Here is a 24,793-nt window from a genome sequence, read left to right on the forward strand (position 1 = left end):
GGTAGACAGGTGGCGCGTCTCACCCACCGAAAAACAAGTAAGGAGTATGGTTGAAGGAGGCGTGGGGTTCAGCAACCTCCCCAGCGACAGCCTCCACCCGTCAGCAGTGTTTAATTTTGCTCGGGGATCTAGGCCTTGCCGCCCAGTCGCGCCACGGACGAGCACAGATGAGCTTGCTTTTAGCGGGTAGTGATACAGTAAAGATGGCTCAAGAGCTTCCAGAGCAACACAGGCATGTGTAAGGTTTGGAATGGAAGTCCAATAGGGCAGGACCTCAAAGCATGCCCCCAAGTGGTGGCTATGGGAATGAAGGGAGCGAATCATGGAATAATACATGGACAGACCCCTCACTCTCCCAGTGCAATCAAAAATACTATAGACCAACATCTTCACAGTCAGGCGCGCAACGTCATTGAGCTGACCGGGCTGAAGCCCTCCCTCCCCCGAAATGTTAGCTGAGGGGCGGGGCTTCCGTGACCTTTAATAGTTCAAAGGATCAGAAACATGCTTCTGGGCTCATTTTGTTTCTTCCGAGGCACATCTACTGTGCTCGGCTTGGATGATCAAGCACTGCCCGTTTCCCCGAGTCACAGCCCCCCTGAGAAACACAGGCTGCGTCCCTGGCTCTGGAGGCAGTGCCGTAATGAACTGGACAACACTTTCTTTTGTCATCAGTAGCAAAGCCTTTCTTATGCATGATGGTGAATTTCCAACTGAAAGACCACTCGTCACCTTGCAAATCTGTGACAGTTAAAGCGAGCAACACAATAAAGCACCCTTTGAAAATGTGTTCATACCCATGTCTAATAGCTTGATATGCTAAAAAGTTAAGTTTGCTTTGATGACCTTAGTTGCATGTTCTTAAAACCATTCATAACACGCTGTAGGTTTGTGACGAATCTCCAAACGTAAGTGAGTTTATTACACCACAACTGTTATTGTGTGTCTTAAAGCGCAAAAAATAAAGTGAGTACATAGATTTTTTGCCTTTTGCATCTTATAGTTTTCCATTTAGGATGTGGAAAATAAAGGTACACTGATATTATTTTGGCCCAACATTCTGCCATAAGGATTAACATGCTGTCATGATTCTTTACTAAGCAATTTGTGTATTTTGCAAGAAAACGCTATAGGACAGTATTATTGTAGGTCTTGGGACCCAAAACTGAAATATTTGTTCCAAGTAAAGCGTAGAAGAAGGTGGCCGTGCCCAAATTGCACAGTGGGTTAAAATCGCTGCTTCACTGTTTAGCGTAAATCTGTGATGCCGGATAAATATGTAATCTCACCCTGAGCTCAACTGCAAAAATTGGAGTGCTTATAAGTGATACACCCTCACAATAGGACAGTTTTAATAAGTGTAGGGGGACACATTGGTATACCTTGGTGCTCCTTTGCTAGTGACTGTAACACTGTCACATAGAATTGCATTATTGCTGCACTGGCCCTCCCCCAGTCTCGCATCACTTGATTTGACAGGCAGACATAGTCTCACCAGCCAGTCAGTGCACCAGAGATTCTAGTATAGTGGACTAACTGAGGTAGAACCAACGTTACATTTTCTCCCCTTTTGCTCCCAGCCACTGAAGTTGCTTGGGTCGTCCACAGTACTGTCCCACACTCTGCAATGTCCTGTTATGCTATGATATTGAGTCTTTCATTGCACTCCACCTGCCATTTTTACACTTCCTAGGACCTTCAGTATCTGCAAGAAGTGGTTGTTTTCAGACTTAGGGCCTCATTACATGGTAGGCGGTAGGGGTTTACCGGTACCGGTAGGGGCACCGGTACCGGTAAACCCCTACCGCCTTACTACAAGTTCCCTTTGCAGGACCCGACTTTAACGGCTGGTTTTACCAGCCGTTAAAGATGGGTGCCGCAAAGGGACCTCGGAGCTAATTACGGTACCGCAATTTGCGGTACCGTAATTAGCACCTTCCCCATTCCCATTATGCCTTATGGGGGCAAAAATGGGAATGGGGAAGAGCCTTTGTGAATGGGGAATTACCGCCCCCACTCACCTTGGAGTAGGGCGGTAATTCCGCCATCCACCAAGGCGGACACAGTAAAATACCGGCGCCAACCATAGCGCTAATAGCGCCATGGTTACCGCCTACCGTGTAATGAGGCCCTTAAAGTAGAGAGTTAACTGATTGTAACATTGAAGCTGCACTAGAACAGTCTCATTACAATGAGTAATGAAGTTAGAAGCCCCTACAAAAGTAAGTTTGCCACTACTCCACCGTCTCTGAACTTAGCGCCTCTCCCAACATTTGAAGGGTTAGCCCCGCCTAAGTTTTAGCCTAGGCTCACCCCTGGATGCGCGCACTTGCATTTTGTTAGTTAGTTTCCCACGAAAGTGGCGTTGTTAAAGTTTGACTGTGATTGTTCAGAAACATGTACTTGAACAAACGCAGTAAAACTTCAAAGCTGCTACTTTCAAGAAAGTCTTCCATGCATCTCTGCATATTGCGCTTTAATGTTTACTATTTGATAGTTGGTCTCGACACCAGACCATGAGGTGTCTGGGGGGAGGGGAGGGTAGAACAGTGGGGGCGGAGCCACCAAGTTCGCCACACCTATTTTCTGAAGTGGCTCCTCCCATCACCACGTAGTCCCCCCCACCCCCCAAATGTATGTTTTGTTGCACCCCCGTTCACAGTATATACTGGTTCCTCTCTCTCGCCGTGGAATCAGGGACAGGGACAGTCATTGCTTCCCTCTTCCACGCATGCCCGTGACAGACAAAGTGCAATGCAGTGGGTGGGGCAGGCAGTTCTCACCCACTGACCATAGCAGAACCTGCAAGACAGGTCTGGGTAACAGCCTCATAGGGACATCCTGCTAGATCAGGGACAGAATTCAACCAAGGTCGCTCAGAACCTGTCTCATGTGCGTGCTGAGGAAGGAGCCAATGCCAAAGGCCACAGTAGAGTTTATCATGCGACGCAAGGCACTGGATCCTGTCGCTAAGAGCTATTTGGCACTGAATGATGACTTCGAGTTGGCCTGCCTTACGGTAATAGTCGGAAAGTAGCCTCCTCGGAAGCTGACGAATCTTTAAACTGGAGGGTCATCAATGTTTTCACAGAATAAACACAAGCAAGCAACCCATTTAGGGGGGTTCTGGGGTTCTAACCCAGAAAACATGTTTTAAGTACTTGGATGAAATGGCACACTTTACAACCCAAATGGCAGAAACATTCGGGAGAAAAAGCCATATATTAGCAGTCGGTCCTGTAGGGAAGCAGATAAAAACTACAATAACGGTTAGGTCACCAACATTACAAAAGGGCATTTTGCAACACATGTTCATGATGTCTGTGTCTAAAGAACAAACATGAAGCCCATCTAAACAATATAGGCCAGCGTTGCTGTATAACACATATTTTCATCCTATCAGTGCCCAACAATATAATCAAGTATTGGCACTGAAAAACATTTCCTTGCTGGCTGTGCCCACTATATACCAATATGCAACTGCAAGAACATACTTCCATACTTGCTGTGCCCAATATATGCCAATATTGCCAACCATTGTTATGGTATATCAAGAAACGGTACCAGTATATGCCTAATCATATATTCTGGCTATTCCAAATGTATGGCAGTCTTGCCCCTGTAAAACATGTTCATGCTGGCTATGCAAAATATATCCCAGCATGCGATTGTAAGCACACTTTAATGTTGGGTATGAAAAATATACAGTATTTCTCCTGTGAGAACACTTTTTCATGCCAGCTGTGCCCAATATATGCCAGTTTTTACATTGTAAAGCATTTTCATGCTGCCTATCCCCAATATATGCCGGTACTACCCTGTCAAAACATTCTAATGATACCAGTGCTCTCATTACATGCCTTGCACCTGTGAACCTTCATCAGGTAAGGTCACAGAGGGCAGGAGGGTGACACATCTGGATATCACCATCTCCCTCTTCTCTCCTACTGGAACGCTTTGATCTAGCACCCACCGAAAACTGTCTATCCCGCACCCACCATGTGTACTGTTTTACTTCTGCTGTTTCTCTCTCCTTGCCCACCCCACTCCGCTGGAGCTTCCTTTCCCCAACATAAAAGAACCACCACACTCACTCATTCAAATCAGCCCACAAGGCCCACCTCTGCTCTTTTACAAAATGTGTTTGCATTTAGAGCATAAGAAAGATGTCTGCTCAATAACACAAATAACGCTTGTGTCTCGCAGGACCCAGGAGGTCCCAGAAAGTGGAGGAGAGGGCCCCGGAGGAGAGGGCCCCGGAGGAGAGGGCCCCGGAGGAGAGGGCCCCGGTGAACTTCTTATAGACCAGCCGGTGATATGTGATCTTCTTGAAAACATTTGATACATTTTATTTTTACTGATAGATTTTGCCACAAATATATGCAGGGAAGACCCCCCCACCCCCCGTAGCCCTCCCCCTTAACCTCTTTACATTAGTTATTCGCCTAAACACACCCCCTACAAATATTTGGGGCAACATCCTTCAAAAAACTCCTGTGGCAAAAACTCCCTATCCCGACCAGCCAACACGGCTTTTCTGCATGCATTCCACAGGGAAGTGAGCGTTCTTAGATTCCAGTGGCAACAGATGTGGCACACTCTGAGGTAGATGATCCCCCTGACCCTCCTGCAAGGTTGAGTGGAGCTCGCCTAACACTGTTTGTTTAGTTGTTGTGTCCTTCCCCTTCACAGTCCAGATACCAAGAACATTCTGTCAGAGGGACCTAAAGGGCCTGCTCCCTTGGCAATGAATCACTTAACTCCCCCTAAACCCATTAAATGAATGAACTAAATGTTTGAGGCCCAAGGTAGAACATTGATTGTAGTCACATAATGCTACTTGGTATTCAACAGGAATGAGAATCCAGAAACAAGGTAGAGAGAGTTGTAAGTCAAATTTGGAATACAATATTTGCACTGTGAGAAAGCTGTGTGTATAAACAGACCTTACAAATGTATCATCTTGCCACCAGAGAAGCAATATAAAATGACTGGCACCAAAGATTATTAATGCTGAACATACGTGCCAATAAGAGAAGCTTTTGTTAATTGGGATTCCGAAAGGGGAATAGAGCAGAATGCCTTTAGCAGCTCGATTTTCCTGTCAGTGTCCCAATTATTCTGTGCCAAAATCAGTACACGTTTATCAAAATGAAGTTGTCTTAATAAAGGACACACTTTGGTTGAATGGCAAGCCCAATATTCGCTTAAATGCTCTGCAGGAAATTATCTTCCCCCCTTATTACACATCCAGATACAATTAACTCTTTCCCTGGCACACATTGTGTTCCTCCCTACTACCCCAGATGTCCCTCAAGTACGTCTAGCTGGGATGAAGCCTATGGAATCTGAAGACGATAAGGCTCTGGGTTGAATGTGAACAATGTTTGCCTCAACAATGGCACCTGCCACCTATGCCATCATAAATGTCTCACTGAACAAAGTCATGGCCCCCCTTTCTTTCAAGCAAGGTATTATCAAACCCCCATTGCTAGACTCCCAGATCTGAGTATGATACTAGTAAAGGTGGTCCTTAACCAGGTTCCAGCTTGATCTTCCTTCAACCAGTCAGGATTCTGCCCTGGAAATTAGTCAGTCTGATTGGATATTTATGGCAACCTTTTAGCAGTTCGGGGTGAAGGTCAATTGTCTTTTTGGTTCCTATTGAAAATCTCTGCAGCTGTTGCTATTGTGGACCACACTACGGAAGATTGGTTCTTCTCTTTTCTTTCAAACAGTGGACAAGTGGTAAAATTGTTTGCTTTTGGCCCTATTCCCACTTCTTTGGGTTGCTGCATTCCACAAGCTCATATGTTGCCCCCTTGTCTAGTTAACATATAACACAGTCTATAATTGGATCCTAACATGAAGTGCAATCTGCATTGTCAATTGTATCCGGTTGATGCAGAGCCATTCGTCTCAAAGCGATTGGGGACAATAACCAATATGGTTAGTTCACAGTGTATTTGATTAACGGTTAGAAAACCATATCAACATTAAGACCGTTTATAGAGTTCAATAAAGCCAAAGTGTCACCAATCATTCTGTATGGCTGTGAACTACTGAATATTAGGGACAGAAAATGTTTTGATGTTGTTGAATCTAAGATTCTAAATCCAGCATTGGGTCTCCCAATCTCAGTTCCAGTCAGCGTCATCAAACTGGAACTGTGATTGACCTCCTGGTGGGCACAGTACACCAGGAGGAGTCTTTCTTTAATGGATCATTTGGAGCAGGCAGGTACATTTGTCTTGGGTTTCTATGTAAATGCACTAATATCTACCAACGCTAATCCTTGTTTAAAGACATGTAAGAGTCAATGTAATAGGATGAGGGAGGCTGTGGACCTGAAGGGTACAGAATTGTTCGGAGTGGTGAAGAGAAGGATTGAATGTGAGATAGAGCTGTGGACCTGCAAGACTTGGGCAGACTGAAGCTCTATGCTGGCAAGGAGCGTTTTCTATGCCCATCTCTGAATCAAGGTTATATTTGGATGAGTTTCCATCATCAACATTTTAACTTTGGTACCTAAGGTTTAGATTGCAATGTCTCCCCACTCTTGAGTTGGTAGGACCTATGCTTGGTATTCCAATTGAAATGAGGACATGTGGAACGTGTGATGCGGATTTAGTAGAACATGTATTTCATCTTGTGAGGTAATGTGCATTTGTTACAGAACTAAGAATCGAAAACTTTGGGAGATTTGTTAATTCAACTGCACAGCTTATATCTCGGGATTTATGGAGTAGGCGTATGACTGGTCTGCAAATGTCACTTATTATTGCTTTGCTCAGGATGCTAATGACTATTTTTTCAGAGTTGACTGAGGTATCAGAACAAGGCATCAAGGATTTGGCTGGTGTAAATGAATTCTAAAGGGGGAGCGTCCTTGGAAATGTGTATTTTATTTGTATGATACTGACAGTTTTGTTTTCCGAGATTTGGTTTGCAGTGATTTTATTTGTGGTATGTGTTTGTATTTTATAAATAATATGTAAATGTGTAAATGTACTTTTTGTACTGAACAACACAATAACAATAAAAAAATACAAAAAACAATAATTGCAATCCATACACAAAACCAAGCAGATAAAATGTCCAGATACACATTAAAATTCTATGTGTGATTTCTTCATAATGTTTACTAAGCACAATTAGCTCACTACAATATCCATATATATGACCGTAGTTAAATACAAAGTGTTGAGTTATGGGGAGGATGCCCCCTCACTCAGGTATGCAGCGGACTGGCAAGGAGCGTCCCACGACCAAAAAAACAGACAAGACCAATAGTGTGGCATAAAAATAGTGGTTTATGAAACAAGGATATTCAAGGGCATCGAGCAATCTCCAGTTTCTTCTCGTCTGGATATAGGCTTGCCACAGAGTTTTACTTCACAATGATGTCACAAACAAATGATACATTGAACAAACCTACGGGGATATTAATGGGTGAGTAACATGGTAGGATATGGATCCTATATAGGATTAGTATGCTAATTGGCCCAGCGATACTGAGTAACTCCGCCTAGGACCACATACACAAAGGATACATGGGGAACATGTCATCAGGGCAAATTATGAGTGGCTGTTGCAACACTGTTAGGGTGAAGGTGGAAGATGGACGGAATTGGTCAAGTGTGGCTTCTCAGCCTTGGCAGGCTGGACAGATACCAGCACATGAGCAACAATTGAAGGTGATGAGAATGGCCCCAAGCTGCTGCGTGTCCCACCAAAGTTACCATTCTCTGTTTCCCTAGGCCTCGAGCCAGGACATTTGGCGTTCCACTTAGTACTATATTGTATATTTTGTCTCAAAGAGATGGATGGGAATGAAGGTCTCTGCCCAAGTCTGGCTCTAATGAATGGGCATTCTCTGCCAGCTGCAAGTCACGTGTGTGTGGGGACCGTGTTTTGACTTATCCTGTTCAGTAAGTTATGAGGATTTTAGCCCTTTTTGCTATGGTGTCATTACCTCCTTAGCCTCTGGAGACTTGTTTGAGCTACCCTATTCTCAGTGTCAGGGATAAACTGATGAGAACCTGACCTTCCCACATTTGTTTCTTATTGATTTAGATAAAGCTGTGTTTGCCATCTAGGATCTGCCCATTGTCTGTACTTTTCCAATGCTGGTCCGAACCTGTCTTTCTGCGCTAACCTTGGCAACCCGTGCACTTGCTATCTGTACTGTTCAGGCTTGGCTCTTCTGTCGGCTCAGCAAGTCAGGGTCCCACTGCTGTTTTATGGCTTCCCAATGTCTCCCATTCACCTAACGTGACTGCGTCCTCCATCTTCATTTAAATGTCCACTCATGTTAGTTGCGTTCTGCATTAAACAAACATTTATGGGTATTCTCATGCGACTTGCATTTCAGAATAGTAGAGAGTGTATGTTTTCTACCCTAGTGATTGTAAGCATGTTCTTCGTGTCTAAATGCAGTTTGACCTAGTGTTCGTGTAACTTTGTGCTTTGATGCATGTGCTTTGTGTCTAATGCACCTACATGTGTTGGCCCTAGCGGTGACGTAATTTGTTGTCTACGTGCCTATAGTTCATCCAGGGGTTCCCATGCCTGCAGGTTTATTGTTTTGGTGATGTCATCTGGGTGGGGTCTGTACGGTTGTCTCAGGGAATAATGTCTCTCGCATTGGCGATATAGCACTGGTGAGGGGGTAGATGCTATGATTCAAGTGCCCCATTCATGCCTATACTGATGAAACGGGGGGAGGGCCGAAGCAATGATGGATAAGTTAATTTGCCTCTCTTCATTCCCCTCACTGGCTGAATCATCGACCACACAAATTAAAGTTGTGTTGCCCCCCTCAGGTTGTCTGCATTTCTTATATGTTCGTTCATGCACCAGGTCATGTAGCAGCACTCCCCATCTGGTTTGCAGAACACCCAACATCCTATGTAATTGCGAGCATCTTGGGGATAAAAGAATGTTGTACCTGGAGGTAGGAGGGAACTGTTTTAGGTGTGACTACAGCACTCCGAAGGTTTGCGTGTTCTCATCAGCGTTTGTACTCATGTCTAGTAGTATTTTCATCCTTATTGTTTTCTGAGTCATCTTCTTGCATTGTGCTATTGCTACTCTGATGAAACAAAACCTGAATAATACAACACCAATGCAGCTATAAGGCCCTTTAGGCTGTTTGCCATCCACGATGGGATCCAGGAAAATATGTATGCCAACCAGTCGTCCTCGGCCTCAATTGTGTTAGTCTCTTGTTCCCTCTTAGTATGTAGGTCAGACAGCAACGTTTTCGCTTCTGTGAGGGTCTCATGTTGCTCCTCATGGACAGGTTTGTATGTGCAACAAGATGGGCCGATATTTGTGCACTAGCCGCCATGAGGGTGAGGACATATCTATTCTGAAGAGTCATGAGCCTCACAGCTCTGAGCTCATCCTTTATAGGGTTGAAGTCCTCCACTGTTGAGTTTATTGTCTGCAGTAATTCCCATTGTGTGATCTGCAGCCACTTGGCATTCATGTTTGTTTGTATACCAGGAGCAATGGAGGCAAAGAACATCTCAGTTCTGCTGAACAGCTTGTGCTCCACTGGTATTGCGTCAAGTGCTGCTGCCATCTTCTTGGATATGTAATTTCCTCTCTTCACTCTGCTCAGCTCCACGGATACTTTCATCCTCAAGTGTGTGTCTATTCTAGGGACCCCATCTAGCTTGATGTCCTTCTGAGGTACAACCAAGGCTGGTGTGTTCAGTAAATACCAAGGAACATATTTTATTTGCCTTATTTTTATTTGTTTATTTATTTCACGCCGAAGTCCACAGGCATCTAGGCGCACACAAAATCAAAAACAATACATCAGAAAAGGCTATCACATAAGAATCAATTGAATAATAGCACCTTCAATCATTTACAGAATGCCCACAGATTATTTTCCTTGAACAGGCCAGCTGGAAACTTGTTCCGGCCCAAAGCTGCTTGAACTGAAAAGGATCTGCCTTTACCTCTAGCACACTTTCTTTGAGGACAGGTTAGATACATAGCATCACTATAGCGGGTAGCTCATGTAGAATCTTGCTGTGTACATTCCTCATTTAAATATGGTCGTGCCAGACCGTAGACAAATGTATGTCTTAGAACATTGACCTTGAACAAGATTCTGGCTGCGACTGGCAGCCAGTGCAGGTCCGTTCTATGTGTAGAAATATGTTCCTTTTTTGATACTCCTTTAATGATGCGAACAGTATTGTTCTTTAAAACCTGAAGTTTCTTTATACAGCCCTTACCTGCACCATTCAGCAATGCATTGCAATAATCAAGCCTCTGCATTATAGTTGCTCTTACCAGTGCTGTGCAGTTTTTTATAGAAACGCATGGCTTAACCAATCGGAGCAACCTCAGATGATATTGGGACTTCTTCACTACGTTATCTATATGTGCATCCGCCCCCATGGAGGCTTCGAAAAAAAGACTCCTAAGGTTTTCCCCTTCTGTACTACCTCAATACAGTGGTTATCGAAAATAAATCCTGAATACTCTGCTCCCAGCATGGCTCTTGCCTGGGTAGAGCCAAAAATGAGGAGCTCGGTCTTAGCGCCATTAAGGCAGGGCTAGTTTGTATACATCCAGTTTTGAACTTTTTCAAAAATATGAGAGATTTTCGCAGCATCATCAGCATAATTTCCCCTCAGCTCAACAATGAGCAGAGTGCCAACAGCATATTTGGTAAATTGTACACCCAAACTCTCCAATAGATCACATAGGTAGTTGATGTACACATTGAAGAGTGCTGGGAAGAGGCAAGCACCCTGGGGTACACCACAGGTAATCAAGGCTGGCTCTGAAGCGCAATTTCCCCAGCAAACTTTTGACCTTCGATTTCTGAGAAATGACTTGATCCGTTCTGAGACCTTTTCAGAACAGCGCCCTGTAGTGGCCAAAATGGTAACAAGTTTAGCATGGTTACAAGGTCAAACAAAGGCTGCTGATAGGTCTAATAATATCAGCAGCCCTGATTTCCTTTTGTCAATGACATTCAGTATCTTGGTCTACAGATCTACCAGTGCAGTCTCGGTGCCGTGGTGAGACCAGAAGCCTGATTGTCTAGGATGAAAGACAACTGCTTCTTCCTTGTAGTTGAGCCGTAGCAATTTTATTGACTATTTTTAGTAAAGAAGGGACATTAGTAATATTACATTAGAGGGGTAACCACTACATTCTTGCTGTTATTGTTATGAGCAAAACAAATTGCATTTGTAAAACGTGTCAGAAAAGGGGAAAACAGCTCGACATTATTAAGAATTATTTTTGACAGGACGACATCCCTGGGACATGTTGTTTGGTGCATTTTCCTTAATATAGTCTCCATTTGATACTCCAAAATGGGCTTAAATGAAAAAAAAGATTTTTGCAGATGAGAGTGATACATCTAGGACGTTATATATATATATCAAAATTGATATCCATTGTCAAAGTATTTTGGAGTGAGCTTTCTTAATTTTATCTGCAACGGCCGATTGTACTGCTGTACAGTACACATTCGTGGGAGTAAAAACATCTGACTGAGCCTGGGAATTCTCTAATTTCCTAAGGATCTTGAACAGCTTTTTAGTGTCACTGCCTGACTCTTCCATCTGTGTGTTAAAGTAGTCTCTTTTAGCTTCACAAATCTCCTTCCTATTATATTTTTTAAAGGGATTTCCATATGTCTTTATTTTCCTTTGTCTTGTCTTTTGCCCAACTGTGTTCTGCTTTTCTCTTCTCCAGTGTATGTGCAATAAGGGCAAAGGTAAACCAATCTTGGTTACTAGGTCTTTCTCTGAGGGTCTTATTTTTCTTAGGACCCATTCGGTCCAAAAAAGCAGTCACATAATGTTCATCGTCTGCTGTCAGTGCATAAGGTGAGTCACCGTCTGAGATCGCCTTCATGAGTCTGAGCATACAGTCTCCTAATTCACCTATCAGCATATTGTTCAAATTTGTATTGGACACTTTTTAAAGCACATACTTTCCCTGAACAGCCAATGTAAGCTCGAAATTAACAAACAAGTGATCTGACCAGACACAAGGTCTGGTACTTATGAGACCAATTTGAAGATTTTTAGCAGCCACCCAATCTAGCACATTAACCTTAACATGGGTTGGGTCTTTACTGTGGATCACGTAATTATGATTTTTTAATATAGATTCCTCCCCAGTCCGCGGGCATCTGCATGTGTGCTTGGGATCCACAGGCCCAGTAGTGATCCATCAGCACTGCTGTTCCTACCTTCTTGCCAGGTATCTTTGAGGTGGGTTTGCACCCTTTATTCTATCCATCGTTTAATGGACCATCATTCTGGTAGCATAATTATGCGTTCTTGAGGGTTATTATGGGTAAGGGACGAGCTTTTTTTTCTACACATATAAGCAACTTCGAATACTCTGGTCAGTCTTTGAGGCACACATCGTTTTCTTTCTGGACTACTACCACCGGAACTGTCAGGAGTGTGTGTGCTTTACAACCAACTCGTCTCACGTAAAGACCTGTCCGTACACTAGCAGCTGCAGTCTCTCCCAACATCCTGGCATTAGTCCTATCTCTCTTCTTCCTGTCTTCGGGCACTACAACTCCCTTTGTGTCACTATCTTATTCTGCAATGCCAAATCAGACTCCAAAGAGGTTTTTACCATCTTTAGGTAACTGGAATCTCCAGCCTCAGCCCCCTCACTTACCCTCACAAAAGACGAAACTTGTTGCTCGAACATCCAAACAGCACTATTAGGCAAAATTGACACCCTTAATAAGAAAATCCTCCTACAAGAAGCAAAATTCAACAAATACCCAAGCTTTGCACCCCCCGCCCAATTCCTCCACCCCCAGTTCTCCTTTGAAGACCTATCAGAAACAGAAGTCATGAAGTAAATTAAAAGTCTGAAACCCTAAAAATGCTAAGGTGATATAGCCAGGCATCCCTCATCAAAGTCTGTGTTGACATACTAGCCCTCTTCATCACAGATTCGTAAACACCTCCTTCGCTAAAAGCACTGTTCCAGCCAGCCTCAAAGTAGCGTGTGTCCTCTCACTGCTAAAAATAAATCCCTAGACCCTGCTTTTCCCACCAATTACAGGCCAATCACCACTGTGCCTTTCCTACTAAAAAACGGGATAGGGGACTGCCAGGGGGCGCAGAGCATGCAAGTCGTGTGATGCTCACGCTCCTCCTGCCTCGCGGGGCCTAGTGGGCCTTTTCAATCCCCGGCCGGGATTTTCGCATTGAAACCAGGGAGGACCAGCACCCGGGGCGATCTCCCCCGCTGAAGCCCCCGATCAAGGGCCCGGATTCAGCACTGCCCGAGGCCAAAGGGCCAGCCCCCTGAAGACCGCCCAAGGCGACGAGCTACCAGTGGATTGGCGACGAGCGGGGCCCCACGCGCACACCATCTGGCCGCATTGCCGCCTCCCCCTCCTGAGACCGGGGCGCAACCCGGACAGTGGGTGGCCCCCCCTACACGCATGGTACACGCCAGGAGACCCGGAACGGGTGGCGAGGCCCCGGTGCCCATGGCGAGTGTCGTAGCAGGACAAGTGCCGCCCGTCGACAGAGGGAGCGACCCCCCCATGTACAAGGGTGCTCAGAAGACATTGAGCGGAGAGGGAGTCCCCGCCACCCCGCGCACAGGCCTGTGAGCCCCCTGCAGAGGACTCGCGGGGACGTCGACATTTTGATTCGCCGATCGCAGGGAAGCCCTGCACTCCAGAACAGAGCCCTCGCCCACGATACAGCCCGGGCCCCATGCCTACGCTCCAAGGACTTGAGACTACGACACGAGGCGGACACCCGTCCCCTCAAACCTAACCCGGGGCGAGGCGGGCCAACGAGACACAGCTTCGTGGCCACCCCAGCAGGAGGAGGAATACGGGCCCTGAGCCCCAGCCTCCCTAAGTACACGGAAAGGAGGTGAGGAGACGGAGGGGTGAAGGGGACATTTGAGGAAACTGTGCTGCCCCCCCCTCGGCCTCCCGTGGCCCCTTCCTGGGACACAACCCCCCTCCCAAAAACAGGCAGAAAAGAAAAGGAACGGAGCAGGGCGGGTCAAGCTCTGCCAGCGGCGCCACCTTACGCGCCGCCTTCCTCCCTGCCACCACAGCAAAGGCCCCCAAAACGAAGTGGGCCTAAGCCCTAAAACCTGAGGGCACCATAGGCCTTCCTCAGCACCAAGTTAAGGCCTACATACTCGACGCCCCGTCTCCATAGAACCGGACCACCACACGCTGAGAGCACCACGGGCTGGCCTCATAGAGGCATCGCACCATAGGTCACCAACGAAGAGCGACACCCTGGAGAGGCCCTCGACCACTCGGGCAATCCTTTCCCTCCAACGCTTTCGCCGTCCACGAACAGCTTCAGCCCCAAGAGAGGACCGCAGTGCCACCATACCTTCGGGCAGCGACCCGCCCCCCACACCATTAACGAAGGAGGATCTCAAGGACATCCTTCAGGAAATTAAGGCCATTCGCACCGACATACAGGCCTCTGTAGTGGACCTCAGGGGAAGAGTGGAAACTTTGGAAGGAAAAATGGAGGGAATGGAAAATAACCACCTCCAAACAGACCTGTTAGACATGAAATTTGAGGCGAGATTAACGGACCTTGAAATGAGAGATGAGGACATAACCTTGAAGATGGATGATTTGGAAAATAGGGAACGCCGAAATAACCTGCGTATAATGGGCGTCACCCAGCAAAGAGGGGAGACAGCGGCCGATGTGGGAAGGAAGGTTCAAGGACTGATCAACCAACTCTTTGCCTTGGAGGGGGGGAAGGAGGTCCAGCTGGAGAGGGCGCATCGAGGTGGAGGGGGCGGAGGAGGGGCCCCGAGGTCTATAGTGGTGCGCTTCCTTCGGTACAGAGAAAAAATGGAGGTCCTGGAGAAGGCAAAAAGGCTCGAGAGCTTCATCTTTGAAGGGGACACAATTAGGATCTACCAAGATCTCTCGACCCTCACGCTCACCCGCAGGAGGGATTGTCGCCCGCTCACTCAGTGGCTCACCAGCCAGGACATAAGATATAGATGGTCGTTCCCGTTCGCCCTCTCTTTTGAGCGAGCTGGTGTAGACTACAGGGTGATCAGCGGCAAAGAAGCCACACAAGTCCTCCAAGTGCTCAAGAGCGACTCCTCGGAGGGAGGGAACGAAGGAGGTACACACATGGAGCTTGATCCCCGGAGACAACCTGAGGGTCCTTGGTCCACGAAGAAGAAGACAAAGGGCAGGAGAAAATTCAGAAAACCAAACACCCCCACGTCGGAAGCTGGGGAAGACCAGCTGAACAATGACTTTTGATCGGAAAATACAGGGACACCCGTTTTGCAATCCCAGCCGGGGACAAAGAGTTCATCGAGAATCCCGCGAGGTACGGACACTCTCTCACCCTGGTGGCTTGCCCGTTGGCAGGCGTCTTGAACTGGGAAGGGAGGGGGCAGGGGGGAAGGGAGGGTGCGGTAGTTAGAGGCCCGTGGGCCCAGACCGAACCAAGCTCAACAAGGGAACGGGACAATCTCCTCATGACCGGGGAAAAGATGAATGCAAGGCATAGAACTAATGACACAGAATGAGAGGAAGGGCCGGGCCGAGTCCCTCAGAATAGACTCACTCAACGTCAAGGGACTCAACTCCCCGACAAAGCGCTCACTTCTGGGGAGGGAAATGAAAAATGTGAGAACCGATATCCTTTTTGTCCAGGAAACTAGAACGGTGAGGGGGGAAGAGAGGGCGATCCCGGGATCCCACGTGGGCCAGACCTTCTGGGCATCCGGCCAGGTTAAGAAGGGAGATGTCAGAATTATTCTGCATAGGAATCATAAACTGACAGAAGTATCCCGATGGGAGCGGGAAGACGGGAGAGCCATGGTAGTGTCAGGCAACTTGCACAACTCGAAAATCACCCTAGCAGCCATATATTGCCGCAACGTAGGGCAGCTGGGATTTATCCAAGAAGCCCTTGCGGAGGTGTTGACTAGAGCGGAAGGGCTCCTCCTCTTGGGGGGGGATCTCAACATGTGGGCTGACAGGGAGTTGGACCATAGTGGTGAGGCCATCCCACCGGGTGGCGGGTGGGCACAACCTTATGGAGGGCTTCGGGACCTAATGTGGGAGAAGGGTCTGGTGGATATATGGAGAGAGCTCCACCCAACGGAGAGGGGATACACTTTCTACTCAGCCACCCACGGTACGAGAACCAGGATTGATGACCTCTTTACGAGACACCAGCACATGAGCAGAATAGAGGCCTCAGAGATCCGCCCAGTCAGCTGGTCAGACCACGACCTCGCCTGGTCCGACATTAGCATCTTGGGCCTAAAACCTAGGAACTCTCTGTGGAGATGTAATGACTTCCTCCTAAGGGATGCGGCCTTCAAAGAGGAGAAGATAGAGCCGATTAGAGAATACTTCGAACTAAATGATACTGGAGAAGTTGACCAAGGGATAGTATGGGAGGCGGCGAAGGCAACCTGGAGGGGCAGGCTGATTAGCGAGGGGGCCTCCAAAAAAAGGGAGAGGATGCTTGTGGCTCATAAACTTACGTCAGAGATCCTTGTACTGGAAAGGTCCGAAGGGAAGGGGGAGGAGGAGAGGGCGAGAGACTTGGGCATTGCAAGAGGGAAAAGGCAGGACCTGAGGGAATTAGAGATGGGCAGGATTGTGGCAGGACTCCAACACTTACGCCAAAGATACTATGAAAAAGGAGATAAGGCAGATGCTATGTTAGCGGCTAAACTCCGTGGCCAACGGGCAGAGAGATGGGTGTCCAGAGTTGTGTGTGGGGAAGAGGAGGAAACTTCAGAGCCCGAAGGCATAGCTGAGAGCTTTGCCGGCTTCTATGAAACCCTGTATGGGAGCGACGGGGGGCAGAGAAGGAAATGCTTGACGCATACCTCGGTGGGGTTGCCCTCCCCACCCTGCGAGCCCCAGAGGCAGAGGCCCTGGACGCCCCAACAACAGAGGAGGAGGTACTCAAGGCAATATCAGGCCTCAAGCTTAGAAGGGCCCCGGAGGAGGATGGGTACACGGCGGGCTTCTACAAGGCAATCTCGGGCCACCTAGCAGGATTCCTGGCAAGATTATTCTCCAACATCATGGCCACAGGGAGGGCACCCCCATCATTTGGTAAAGCATTGATCACTGTGATCCCAAAGGAGGGGAAGGACCCAGCAGACTGTCAGTCCTACAGACCGATCTCTCTCCTTAATGTAGATGCGAAGCTATTTACCAGGATTATTGCCACAAGGATAGATGGCCACATGCCGGAGCTGATCCACTCAGACCAGGTGGGCTTTATACAGGGGAGGCAGGGGGCGGATACCCTCCGCAAGACCCTCCACGTCATGAGGGAGGCGGCACGGAAAGCTGACAACCCGGTTCTGGTGTCCATCAATGCCGAAAAGGCTTTCGACCGGGTGGACTGGGGATTCCTGCACGGGGTTTTGGAGAAACTAGGCTTCGGGGTGGGGATTAGACAGGCCATTAAAGCCATATACATGGCCCCTTCTGCCAGAGTCACAGTCAATGGCCACCTGTCACATACTTTTGCCCTACAGAGAGGGACAAGACAGGGCTGTCCCCTCTCCCCACTCCTGTTCGCAATGACCATGGAGATTTTGGCGGAAAGCATCAGAGGCTCCCAGATGGTGAGAGGTATAGTAATAGGAGGACGCACGTTCAAACTGGGCCTTTACGCAGATGACATTTTGCTACACTTGAGGGAACCTACGAGATCGGTCTCGGCCGCCCTGCAAGTCATAGAACAATTTGGCCGCTTCTCGGGCTCCAGGGTAAACGTTAGCAAGTCCATGGTCTTCCCTTTTGCGCCTGATGCAGAGAGAAACCTAGCCGAATTGATCCCACTGGGCCTCCAGGTCTGCTCGAGGGTATAAAGTATTTGGGGATCAATATAGTAAGACCAAACGAAGACTTGAGCCAGGCAAACTACCCCCCTCTGTTCGACAAACTCTTCAGGGACATGGAGGGCTGGGCGAAGGAACAGATCTCTTCGATGGGAAGAATTAATGCTATAAAAATGAACCTTCTACCCAGGGTGTTATACGTCTTCCAGATGCTCCCCTTGGAGGCCCCAGAATCCTACCTTAGCGAAGCCAAAAGACGAATAACTAAATTTATATGGCAGGGCCGGAGACCCAGAATAGGATACGAGACCCTCACACTCCCCAAGGATAGAGGGGGCTTAGCCCTCCCAGACCTGCGAACATACCATAGAGTAGCTCAGCTTCGGGCCCTGGCCCCACACCTTAGGAAGGACCCCAATAAACAATTTTTTTTTCTTGAAAATTTCTACCTACACCCAGTCACCGTGGGGGAATGGCTATGGGTGCCCCTGAAAAAACTACCCAAAAGAATCAGGGCCACCCCATCCTTGGAACTATGTGAAAAGCACTTGCAGGAAAGGGAATCAGAGAAAAGGTGACCACCTGGCCCTCGCCCCTGAGCCACATCTGGTCCACACCAGTTCTAGAGCAAATCCCAGGCCACGAACACTACCAGCCCTGGTTCGAGGCTGGTCTGGCCAGAGTCGGTCAGCTGGTGCGGGAGGACTCCTTCATTCCTATACAGGAACTTGAGGAGGCCTTGGGAATTGGCACCCTCTCCCGCTCTTATATCTACGTCTCAAGGGTGTCCTAATGAAACCCAAACTAAAGCCCTGCATACAAAGAAACCTCACCCCGGTCGAAAGAATCCTAGACTCTCACGTAGAAATGAAAGGACTCATCTCCCTCCTCTACGGAGCCCTTATGATTCCCCGGGAGGGAACGACCAAAAGCCTCAGAAGGAAATGGGAGAGGGACCTGGGTTGTGGAGTGTGGGACAGGCTATGGGGGCGTATTTGCAGCAGGGCGTTTAAGACATCCATCTCCTGCCAATATAAAACACATGCTGTCAAACCTCCTTCATAGATGGCAGTACGACCCGATCACCCTCTCAAGGATGTTCCCGGACATTGACCCAGAGTGCTGGCACGGATGTGGGGAAAAAGCCGACTACCGGCATATGTGGTGGTCGTGCACGAAGGTTCAAGCCTTCTTGTCTGAGGTCCTGAGCTGGTTAAGGGAGGCAGGAGAGGGGGTTTACCCACAAGATCCAATCCTGATAATGTTTGGATATCTACTTCATGGAAAGACTCACAGCGGCTACGCAGGGCTCGAGCACCCAGATCGAGATGGACTGGCTACAATTTATGGTGGCTTTCGGCCACATAGAGGAAACGCCCTGAGAATCACGGGGCCTTAGTTTTGGAGGAGTCGGTTTAACCACGGACGGCCATTAGCCCGGTCGGAGTTGTTCTAGGAGAAGAGTTACGGGCCTTGAACTATGGGGTCTCGGAGGGGTGGGGAATTTCGAGGGATGTATGGTTGGATTGTAAAAATATGATGGGCATTTGCCCAAAAGTTGGCACGCAGTAGAAGCCTCTTGTTACCATTAAATGCCAATAAAATTTGATTTAAAAAAAAAAAAACGGGATAGGGCAGCCTACCTGCAAGTTCAGCAGTTCCTTGAGGACAACAACATCCTGGGGGTGTGGCATTCAGGTTTCCACCCTGACCATGGCACTGAATCTGCCTTTCTAGATCTAAAAAAGAAATGAGCTAGACGAGATTAGGGATGAGGGCAACCTTGCCCTGCTTCTCCCCCTAGACCTATCAGCGGCTTTCAACCTGGTCAACCACCAAATCCTTTGCCACCATCTCACCAGCTACGCCAATTTCTCCCCCTCTGCCACTGCTTGGATCATATCTTTCCTGGAAGGAAGAGTCATGAGAGTTTTCTTGGAGACGCCTCACCGTCTCCCATCCCATGTGGGGTACCACAAGGGTCATGCATCTCCCCAACCCTATACAACATCTTTACCAAACCCCTATTCAACACCTTGGACTCGCTCGGCATAGCCTACACCAACTATGCCGATGATACCCAAATTCTGATCCCACTCTCAGGCAACTACGCAGATGATTCTGACACCCTCAACAATATCTACTCCACAATCCAGGCCTGGATGGCAGCCAATCATCTTTGCCTTAACAGTGACAAAACTGAAATCCTAATTGTCGGCCCACTGAGTGCCCTACAAAATCCCAACAACCAATACACTGCCTTCCTGATTGACAGTTGCTCAATTCCTGTCTCAACCATAGTAAAGACTCTAGGGGTTTACCTCAATGCCTCGATGCCTCACTCACTATGTCCAGACAGGTGAGCACCATTGCCTCCTCAGCAGCCTACGCCACCAAGGTCCTAAATGCGGCCAGACCCTTTCTCTCTAAAAACAGCTACCTAACCATCACACGCGCAATCATTGGATCAAGGATTGATTATTGCAATGCTCTATTCATAGGCACCTCCGCTGGTAACATTCACAAACTCCAATACATCCAAAATAACGCCTTTAGAGCAGCCCTTGTTATCCCCAAAAGAGAACAAATCTCCACAGCAAGAAGAGAAGCGCATTGGCTCCCCATCCAGGAGCACATCACCTTCAAAAGTCTATCCATTGCCCATAAGTGCCTCTCCAATACAACCCCCCCATACCTCTCTCAAGAAATTACCAAATCTCACTCTTTAAGACCCACCAGGACCCCCTACACTGATCAACTAATCATGCCCGAAGTAAAGAGCTGCAGAGCAGGTGGCTCAGGTTTCCCCGACCTCGCTGCTAAACTTTGGAACTGCCACCCCGCCCCCTCGAGGGCAGAAAAATCCTACTGGATCTTCCGCAAAACTGCTCAAAACCGAGCTGTTCTCCTAAACCACAACTCTCCCTGTCTCCTACTTTTACCCAACAGGAAACTAACCCTGTCACACTGCTTCACTTCACTTTATGATAATGTCAATTGGTTAATATGTACCTGTGTTGATATTTACCTGTGTTACACTTGGTATTGTTTTACGAAATCTTGATCAAACTCTGTACCTGTAACAGTGCATCAATTCCTACGGGTTGTAATGGGCGCTGTACAAATGAAATACATAAATAAATAATCTTAGTGTAGGTCACTTTCCCTGAAATTGGCCTCTAGTGTTGCAAAGCGCCATATGAATTAGGTACTACTCCCTTGTTGCTGGATCTCAGTGGCTACGAATGTCCTTGAGGCACTCATGGTATAGGGATTGAGCAAACAAGCATAGCAGTTTTCCCTTGGAGCCTCTCTCCCCATATGGGTCATGTGCTGATTCCACATGTTATTGGTGATGGTAGCTAAACTAGTCATATACACATTCACGTGTTCAAGGTTGTCAGTGATGCTTCGTTTGAGTCTTTGGTTAGTAGGGAGAGGGGTGTCATGTTGGCATATGTTTGTTCATGGGCATAATACATTATCAACTTTTTCAATGCTAGGAGGGTAAAGAGATAGAGACAGCAGAATGTGAAGAACATCGCAATCATTCTCATTGTATAAGCCATGTGTTGCACGTGCGTATGTCTATTTCCTTGTCTGTAAGCAATCACTTTACGTTTTGCAAAATCCACAAAATTATTGTGAACGATCAATTCGCTGCTGTCATTTGTGTTTCTCAGTCTTGTGTCTGGGGATCAGATTATTATGAGGACCCTGTGTTAGAACTGCTACTAAGGTGCATTCGAAGAGGAATCTTGTCTTCAGGTCACTGAGTAAAACGGCAACCTTGCTCTTAGCTAAGACTGGGTAAAACTTGCTCTTAGCTAAGACTGGGTAGGTACTGGCAACGTATGATAGAAAGGCACAGATAGGAAGCTGGATAGGCAACATTGAATGTTTGGGTTTTAGTGTGTCAATTGTACCTTCAATGGCTCCCTTTTTCCTGTATGTAGATGTTTTCACCTCTGGAGCGTTGTTACTTCGTGCACGGTAGCAACCTTGGGTAATGTGAGAAACCAAAGGGTGTCTCACCTGCTAGTCCCCGGGGATCTCTGTCTCAGGTGGCCAGGGCACGGCCATCGCCTTTGGATCCAGACCCTGGGGGTGGACCAGTGCGGGAGTATCACCTGGGTGTATAGGTCTTCGGGGAGTGGGGGTGAGGCAACCGATGGCAAGATGCAGTATTCCTCTGTTTCTGGTACCTATGATCCCTCCTATTTCATAGGATTCTACAATGTCCCAACTGCCCCCTCCCCCTTTCCACACAAACACTGGGCCAAGGAAGAGGGCGGCTGAGAGTAAAAATGTTAACTGTTACACATCGCATTGGACAAGTCCCACTAATTGGGTCAAGCGAAGTCAGGCACTTAATCCTAAATGCATACGTCTGATACCAATTAGCTCTCCTCACACGGATAAAAGACGGAACATAGAAACACACTCTGAGCAAGGTGGAACATGAGTAAGAACAGAACTTCCATGGCGAAGGAGAATCTACCGGAGCAGAGCAAGAGACCAAGGGACGAGAGCCACGAGTGGAGAATCTCAGGAGTTCCTTGCAGGAGGTTGTTGCCTCCAGAAGGCTGTGAACAACACATGGAGAAGGCCGAGTCCCAAACAATAAAGCTACACTGTGTTTCTAGGATGCCAGCGACCCTCCCGGGTGAACGGCAGAGTTGGGGAGGCGAGGTCAATCCCGTGGTACTAACCTTGAATCAAGAATCAAAGCAGCACAGAACTGAAAAGAAATGCACACAGCCGGTGATTTGGCAAGAGAGGTGAGAGACCGATATGTGCTAAAGAAATATTGAAGTAGTAACATATTATCGTATAATTGAAGGCTGTACACGTGCGGATGAGATGCAGAGAAAGGCAGAACTGCAAGTGAACCTTGAAGTAATGATAGCTGGAAAGTCAGCGAAACTGAGTAACTGAGTGGTCCGGTGAAAGGAAGTAGCCCACTCGAAATTCTCAGTGAAAGGTGAAAGCTTGTAGCGATAAAGTGAATGAACTGTAAAAGTGAGGTGTTTGAAATTGACCCAGAGAAAAGGGGAGAGTAAAAAGGTGAATCTGGAACTTTTGTACATAATCATCCTGTGAACTACCCAGACCAGAAATCACTGGCAAATGATAAAGCAGTATGAGTTACAGGTTGAAAAGTCAAAGTGGTCCTGCGGAGGACTGAAGAAAAAAGCCACGCACATTCGAATGTCTTCGACATCAGGAAGCAGTCCGACCCCAACAGAGGGAGACAGCAGGTGTAAAATGTTAAGAGAAGGGAACACCTAAAGAAGGTGTATAAAGCTTGGGGAAGGGAACCCCAGCAAGTGTTTTGTTTTTCTGTAAAAAGGTCCGAACCCGATTGAGGGAGACTGATTAACTTTTGGATGTCAACTTTTGCTGAGGGAGAATGATCTGAACTTTGCTTTAAGAGGTGTGAGCCCGACAGAGGGGGACTGACGTGAACTGTTTGGTGCACTGTGTTTGAGAATTGTAAAGAAAAAACTTTAACGTGGAAGGCCAGGTGGGCCTCAATCCACGTATTGAACTGCTTTTGAGTTAAGAGCCTGAGCCAGAGTGCGTCATCTTGACTACAGGGACCGCCTTACTCTGTGCTTTCCAACGTGGGGAGGAGAGCTGACTCAGCCACATTTTCTCTTTATATTTAAACACTGACTTTCCTTTGCATACATATTCTCCTTTTCACATTTTTGTACAAGAGATAGGGCAGGCATTACGTTCTTCTTAGTATAGGCCATTTTGATTTGACAGGCACAACTAGGACTGTTTTATTTATTATTTGATGGTCGAGACTACTCCCATGTTAGCTATAGCGAAAAGTAAGAGTTCTCCAACCCCATTGAAACTTCAAAAAAGGTTTTACAAATTGTATCTCTTGTGTTTATCTTCACTTGTGATACCATGTCTCTCTTACAGTAAGGAGGGGAGAGTAGGCCTATACTAGACATGTCCCTCCTTAGCACTCCTCTTTCTTTGTCTTCTTCTTCTTGGGCTGCTTCGTCTGGGTTGTGAGGAAGGGGAGTCTCATTTGTACACCCCATGAGACTTTTCCCCATCAGCTTTACCATGGTGGGTGTGGTATTTTCAACTAAAAAGGGGCCACTAAATGTAGGTTTGTGGCAAGTTCATTTAAAATTCTTCAAGAGAACGCCATCCCCTGGATACAAGGGCAGGGGCTTGAGCTATTGTTGATGGTTCGATGTTGCGTCGTCTTCCTCGTTCTTCTTCTACCTCCCTGCCTTACCCGCAGCTGTTGGAAAATAAAAGAAACACTTGCCATCAAAGCTGTAAGGTAGTCATGCATCTCATTTCTTAAACTGACAGCAGCATTCTGGGTATCAGTTAATGGTCTAGTTGGAGGAGCAAGCAGGATGTGCATGCAGCGTCCTGTCACATACTCACGAGGAGTTAAATGGTGCTCAGAGCTGGGTTTGTTTCCTAATCCAAAGAGCGCTAGGGGCAGGCAATGGAGCCACCCCTTTTTCAGGGTGATCTTCAGCTTGGCTATATTCTCCTTGAGCAGGCCATTGAGCCACTCACAAACTCCATTTGCTTGTGGGTGATAAGCGCAGGAAAATGTATGCTTTATCCCCAATAAAGTTGTGATATGCTCAAAAGCTTCATTTACAAAATGTGGTCATTTGTCAAGCCGGTGGACTTCGCACACACCCCATCAAGGGAATACCTCTCTTACATGGAATTTGACATTGCAGGTGGAGTCAGGGTGTGTGCACAGACCAGCAAGCATGAGAATGGGCACAAAACTACGAGCATATATCGGAGCCATTGAAATTTTGGATAATATTGATATAGTCGATGTGCAGATGTTGGAAGGGCCGGGGTATTGCTCCTCTCACTAGTCATAACGTATGTCGTGCTGTAAATATTTGGCACATTATACAGTTGAAAACAA

Source organism: Ambystoma mexicanum, chromosome 10 (assembly GCF_040938575.1).
Source record: "Ambystoma mexicanum isolate Mex_15411 chromosome 10, UKY_AmexF1_1, whole genome shotgun sequence".
NCBI lineage: Eukaryota > Metazoa > Chordata > Amphibia > Caudata > Ambystomatidae > Ambystoma > Ambystoma mexicanum.